Genomic DNA, 6,843 nt, shown 5'->3' on the forward strand with positions numbered 1-6,843 from the left:
TTTCTCTTCCCCATTTGCCTTCCCTGACAGTGTAGTTCTTTAAACTGACTCTGAAGAGCGAGGCGGGTCCGGAAAGGTCCGGGATGCACTCCAAACCTCCAACGAGGTGGTTACAGTGCACTTTGATCCAACCTGTTATTACTGACCTGTGGTCCTACTTTTCTGATCAATCCTGTAGATCGGTAGTTCCCAACCTCGGGTCTCCAGATGTTCTTGGACTGCAACTCCCAGAAGCCTTCACCACTAGCTGCGCTGGCCAGGATTTCTGGGAGTTGCTGTCCGTGAACATCCAGGGACCCAAGGTTAGGAACCACTGATGTAGACCAGTGGTTCTTAACCTTTGTTACTCGGATGTTTTTGAACTGCAACTCCCAGAAACCCCAGCCAGCACAGTTGGTGGTGAAGGCTTCTGGGAGTTGCAGTCCAAAACTCCTGAGTAACCCAAGGTTAAGAACCAGTGATGTAGACTGTGGGACACAAACTGGAATAAGGGAGTAAACTGGGTTTGACTGCTTCTTCAGGTAAATGCAACAGCTTCATCTCAAGAGCAGTTTGTCATCATTTCTGGTGTCTAAACTGGGGAAGGGACAGAATGTCCTATGCTTCTGATGGTATCCCCCGCTTTCCAAAAAGTAAGTCCACCATTTCCAGGAATGCACCTTAATTTAGATCCAGAGAATTTACGTTGATCTCACAAACTTGTGGCCCCTCTGAAGTATTTGTTCCAGGTGGGAGTAGAAACAGAAGAACTTATTGTATACTGGCCAAACTCCTCTTACGTTATGCAGATTTCATAACATTTAGAGGCAAATTGCTCTAAGTTAAGAAATTGCCGTAGACATTGTCAATTGCATGCTGAATCATACAACTCAGTATGCTACTGATAATGTCTGTGGCGATTTCTTCACTTCGGGAATTAGCCTGCAAAAGTTATGTTGCTTGCTCTACAGCAAGTATAACTAAGTAAGGGAATTTAGATGAGTGAATCAAAACTTTGCACCATCCAAATGTTATGTCATTTGTACTATGCTGGTGTAACTTTTTGTCGTGTCCGACTCTTCGTGACCCCATGGGCCAGAGCACGCTAGGCCATCCTGTATTCCATTGCCTCCCAGAGTTTGGTCAAATTCATGTTGGTAGCTTCAGTGACACTGTCCAACCATCTCATCCTCTATCATCCCCTTCTCCTCTTGCCCTCACACTTTCCCAACATCAGGGTCTTTTCCGGGTTGCTGGTGTAACTAGGTGAGAGAATTTGGGTCACTGAATCAGAACCCTGAACCATCTAGCCCAGTATTGTTGACATTGATTGACAGCAACTCTCCAGGGTATAAAACTGTAATGTAATATATCTGGAGATGTCAGAGATGAAACCTGGAATATGCAAAATGTGTGCTGTATTTTGGAGCTGCAGACCATCGTGAACTGTAGGGTTGTTTGAGAACTTTTGATTCTCATAGGTGTCGGTGACCATGTTTTGTGACATGCTTTGTATCTTCTGATATCATCTTACTGCTCAGAAGTAGAGATGTGCACTGCCTTTAGACAGATGTGTAAATATGGACCAAATCAGGACTATTTGTGGCCCCCCTCCATGATGACCATGGGACAGAGCAAGTAGCCTCTGGTCGCTCCTCACAGGTTCTTCATGCTCCATTTGGAATTCTTTGGGTTAAAAAAGGGAAGAAGAAGAAAAAAAGAAAAAATATGAGAAAAGGGAAATCAAAACGAATACACAATATCAGGAAGACTGAGCTTCCACCAAAGGAGAAGGAGACTAACAGGAGAACTTCACAATAAACCCAAGAAAGGTGGTCCAAGGTGCCCAGCAGATTGCTGGCAAGGACCAACCAAAGGTGAAATTCGCTTTATAAATATTTATCAAATGTATGTATGCCAGTTTACTTAGAAACAAGATGAGGAGGTTCATTTTTAACTGGAGGGGGGGTGGAGAGTTAAGCCCTTCCCCTACTCACTTTTCTCTCAGTCTAACCCACTTCAAGGGTTGAACCCAGGCTCTGTATGTACTGGGGGAGGACAGACTGCTTCCAATGGCACCACATGGCGACGGGGGGGGGGGGCAGGATTGGCTCTTATCTCCTTCATGAACTCTTTAATCTCAAATGTGATTCCCCTCCTCCAGCTTTACAGCCTAAACTTCTTGGCTAGTTTTCAAATGCCTCAGTCTCCTCTAATTTAGCTTCTTTTTCATGTGGTAATTGCGGTTATTATAGGATGTACAAATGCTATCATGGGTCATTTATCACAGATCACGGCCACTTATCCCATTAGGCAATTACTAAACAATAGAAGACAAGGTAGGAGATGATCAGCTTTTATTGAAGTGGAAGATGCTCTGGCACACACAAATGTTCTTCTGTTCATGACAGTCTGCATGCTTTTGCCATTCTTACATCAATTCTCAAAGTCCTCTTAATGTTGTTAACGCTCACGTGAGCCGTGGTATCCAAAATATGGCACTGTTCAGGCCTTACTACTGCAGATTGGCAAAAGGAAGGAGAGGGATAGGTTGCTTTTAAGCATGCGTCCTGGAGAACCACGGGATGCTTGTGCTACAGCAACATTGATGTAGCAGAGCTGAATATGAGCCAACAGTGCAATGTAGCTGCAAAAATGTCAAATACAATTTTATGATACATTGACATAAGTATGGTCTCCAAATCTGGTTGGGTATTAGTCCCTCCCTATTCAGCACTTGTTAGGCCTCATCTAGGTACTGTGTCCAGTTCTGGACAATGCACTTTAAGAAGGATGCCAACGCACTGGAGCAATTTCAGAGGAGAGCGACCAGGATGATCAGGGGACTGGAGACCAAGCCCTGTGAGGGAAGACTGAAAGAACTGGGCCGCCTTGAGAAAAGGAGACTGAAGGAAGATGTGATACTTGAAAGTTAGTCATACAGAGGAGGAGCAAGATCTGTTCCCAATCATCCCAGATTGTAGGGCCCGTAATAATGGGTTTAAGCTGCAGGAAGCCAGATTTAGGCAGAATGCCAGGAAAAAATGTCTTACCTGTTAGAGCAGTACAACAATGGAACCAGTTACCTTGAGAGATGGTGAGAGTTCCAGCTCTAGGGGCATTCAATAGAAAACTGACAACCATTTGTCAGATCTACTTTGATTTAGATTCCTACATTGAGCAGGGGGTTGGACTCAATGGCTTTATAGGCCTCTTCCAACTCAATTATTCTATGAGTCTACCACAAATGGTGTCGGTGTAGGGTTGCCAGATCATTACCATCCCTGAGATTTCAGTGTGAAAAACATCAGAGGGTTGACACTATTTTTTACAAACTTGCATGATGTCTGTCGTTTGGGTGGCTGGCACACTTTCTGGGCCAGGGTGACTGCCAATTCATCTAGAAGTAGAACTAACCAATTGTTCCTTCCTGAGCCCCATCTCTCTCCTGAATGTCTCTTTCCTTCTCTTTAGGGTGTTGGAAGCAGTGTTGTTAGTGTGCTGTTGATCTGTTCATAACTCTAATGAAGTGTTTTCATTCTTTCTCCTCAGAGTTATTGAGACTTTAAAGTGCCCGTTAATGACAAAGGGGTGTACTCTCTGGGGAACGTGAAGCTATTCTCTTCCGTGAGTCTCTGTACGTCTACTGCGTAGCAAAGGGAATTCAAAACTCTACAACAGACACTGGGGATGTTACATGGGCCAACTGAGCATGGGATTGTGAAGGTGGGGGCCGAACTGATTTTGAGCCAACCTAATGTAGAAAGAAGGGACGTGGTGGCGCTGTGGGCTAAACCGCAGAAGCCTGTGCTGCAGAGTCAGAAGACCAAGCAGTCGTAAGATCGAATCCACGTGATGGAGTGAGCGCCCGTCACTTGTCCTAGCTCCCGCCAACCTAGCGGTTCGAAAGCATGCAAATGCGAGTAGATTAATAGGGACCACCTTGGTGGGAAGGTAACAGCGTTCCGTGTCTAAGTCGCGCTGGCCATGTGACCACGGAAGATTGTCTTCGGACAAAACACTGGCTCTATGGCTTGGAAACGGGGATGAGCACCGCCCCCTAGAGTCGAACACGACTGGACAAAAATTGTCAAGAGGAACCTTTACCTTTACCTTAATGTAGAAAGAAGGGTAACAGGAAGCCAGGTACAGATGCAATTGCACTGTAGGAACAAGACAAATGGATCTGCTGTATTACAGACTTGGCAAACGGCAAAATAAGTTTACCCCAAGCTGCCTCTGGGATAGAGGGAGCCCTCTGAGTGAACCCTTCAGAGGCCTTCTCCCTGGGGTAGTGGATCGCTGTTACCAGCTCCTTTCAGTTGCTGCTGATCTTTCTTTCCCTTCCATCCTCCCTCTATTTATTTCTACTGGCTAGATCAAGCAGTGGGGGTGGCCTTATCTGATGAGAAGGGACACAGTGATGCTCTACCGATGAGCCCCAAACAAACAACAATCCTCATAGCAAGGTGACATTGTGGACAAACCGTGTTGTATCAGGGTTCTCCCCACCACAGTTCGAAGTCTGCTTTCAGCTTAGCCTGTGAGCAGTGGAGAAAATACGAGTTTTGTCCAAGAAACAGAAACTTCTACAAGTCTGTGCAAAGGGAGGGATTTGATTCTTCAGACACTGGTCCATCTTTGTAAGTAGCCAGTGGGTCTCCTCCAGCATGGGGCCCTACCCTGCAAAACCCACAAACAGCAGCAGCAGCAACGACGACGAATGCTACAAATGCCTTGAGAAAATAAACTTGCTAATTCTTTGTTTTCATTGTCACCGTTGTTGTTGTTTTCCAGAAGTGTGTGTTGCCATAAATACGCATAATGCATTTTCCCCATCACTTTGTAACTTCTGGAGCAAAGACTGTAATCTGTTTAAGAAGAACATGAATCAGGCTGATAAAAAATAATTGGTTGGAGGTTTTTCTTTTTTTCAAAAAAAGGGAAGAAGTCTCTCTCTTTTTAAAAAAAAAATAAAGCTGTCAAAAAGTTCTTATGGTAATGAAGAGCTTTGTTGTTATGACAATTGCATTCCCTCTTTTCCTGTTTGAAGAAGAGTGCAATGTGCAATATGATTGGGGGGGGGGCAGAGAAACATCAGGAATAATTAAAACAAATGGTAAGTGGAGGAAAAAAACATCTGCAAGGACAGATCCCCCGCCAGAAAGCTTTAAAATCATGCTTGTTAAGTGACAAACTTCAAATGGGATGCATATATCTATATCTATATCTATAAAACTGGCACAGACCGACTCACCAGCTGCCAGGGACTAGAATAATCACACACTCCGAATCCCAGTACTGTGGATAGAGCGCGGATGCTTCCCCTTGTTGCTTTCTCATTCAATCCATCACATAGGGCATCATGTGCCACATACACTTCTCCTGACAGAAGCAGGAGGAGCTTTTCCTAGCGTGTCAAGCTCTTCCAAGGAGCTCAATTATTCATGCTTTTCTCCGAGCCTGAAACATTGCAAAAGGGAAATCTAGACCTCCTATGGGACGCCTCCAACTTCTTGGTATAACGTTGGAGTGGATGATTAGGGAGAAGGTCAAGGGTGTATCTGAAGAGACTTGGTACATATTGCAACCCATAGTACTCACCTGTCGGTCAGGTGGGGCTACCCTAGAAGACTGTTCAGGACTTGAGCCAGTGCAAACTGCGGGGTCTCCTCACAGAAACCAAAACTCCGGCTACTAGCTAGTTGTCAGTTAGGATCTAGACCAGTGGCCCCTTGATGTTCCTGGACTGCAACTCCCAGAAATCCTGGCCAGCATAGCTAATGGTGAAGGCTTCTGGGAGTTGCAGGGCAAGAACATCTGGGGGCTCAAGGTTGGGAACCACTTATCTAGAACAATCTGAAATGCAAATAAACGCCCCTCTCTTGTGCTAGCCTCCCCCCCTCCAAGTTGTTGCAATTGACAGAAGATCCCAGAACCACCACAGCTGTGCATTGTTCAACACAACCCTGCCCTCCGTTTTTCAAAACCAGACATGGGCTTCAAGCCGTTTCTCAATGTTTTGTCTTGCGTTGCATCTGGAGTATTTGAGTAATGGGGTAATGCCATGGCCACCAGTCTGCAGCCACCAGAAAGCTCCTTACCTCTGAAAACTCTAAAATCTAAAAGGGTTGAGGAGGCACTTGGTCACCAATGCTTACATTGCTTCCATGGTCCCACAATGCACTTCTGAATACTTCCATTCACCTTCAGTTTGGTGCCAGTGCAGTGGAAGTGGACTTCCTTTGGAACTTCTGAATTGTTAGTGTCACACACACCCAACTCCTCTGTATGTTCTCCCTAACAAACAGATTTGCCTTCGGGCATGACAGTTTCTCTTGTCTCCACTTCTGCTGCCACCTGAGGAAATCCTTCCTCAATTACCAATTTGGAACATAGAATCAATCGTGTCAAATATAACTTTGTTTATTAACAGATTAACATATTTAAGAATCAAGGAAATCATAGATGGTATTGTATTTGATATTCATGAAACTTCATTTAACTTAGAAATATGCTAGTTACTTGGCATTTCGTTTCGATCACTTTATAACAGTTTATTTATTTCTTATAGTTTTCATTGCATTCAGTTCTCTTATACAGTATGTTTCTTTCCAAGTGTTACTTTTTGACTTTGATAATCCCTATCTATCTATCTATCTATCTATCTATCTATCTATCTATCTATCTATCTATCTATCTATCTATCTATCTATCTATCTATCTATCTATCTATCTATCTATCTATCTATCTATCTATCTATCTATCTATCTATCTATCTATCTATCTATCTATCTATCTATCTATCTATCTATCTCTTTCTCAAATCTTCTTCTAATCCTAACTCTTCATAACAGTTCTTC

General features: G+C 44.0%; 1 long non-coding RNA gene across 1 annotated transcript; it reads left to right on the forward strand.

Moving 5' to 3' along the window:
- The first annotated feature begins 470 nt into the window (after window positions 1-470).
- On the forward strand, window positions 471-4,971 carry LOC144583155 (uncharacterized). The gene is made up of 2 exons (XR_013536796.1): window positions 471-1,856; window positions 3,532-4,971. It is a non-coding gene; the product is annotated as an uncharacterized LOC144583155 (long non-coding RNA).
- Window positions 4,972-6,843: the final 1,872 nt, after the last annotated feature.

This window comes from Pogona vitticeps, chromosome 5, assembly GCF_051106095.1.
Source record: "Pogona vitticeps strain Pit_001003342236 chromosome 5, PviZW2.1, whole genome shotgun sequence".
Taxonomy (NCBI): Eukaryota; Metazoa; Chordata; class Lepidosauria; order Squamata; family Agamidae; genus Pogona; species Pogona vitticeps.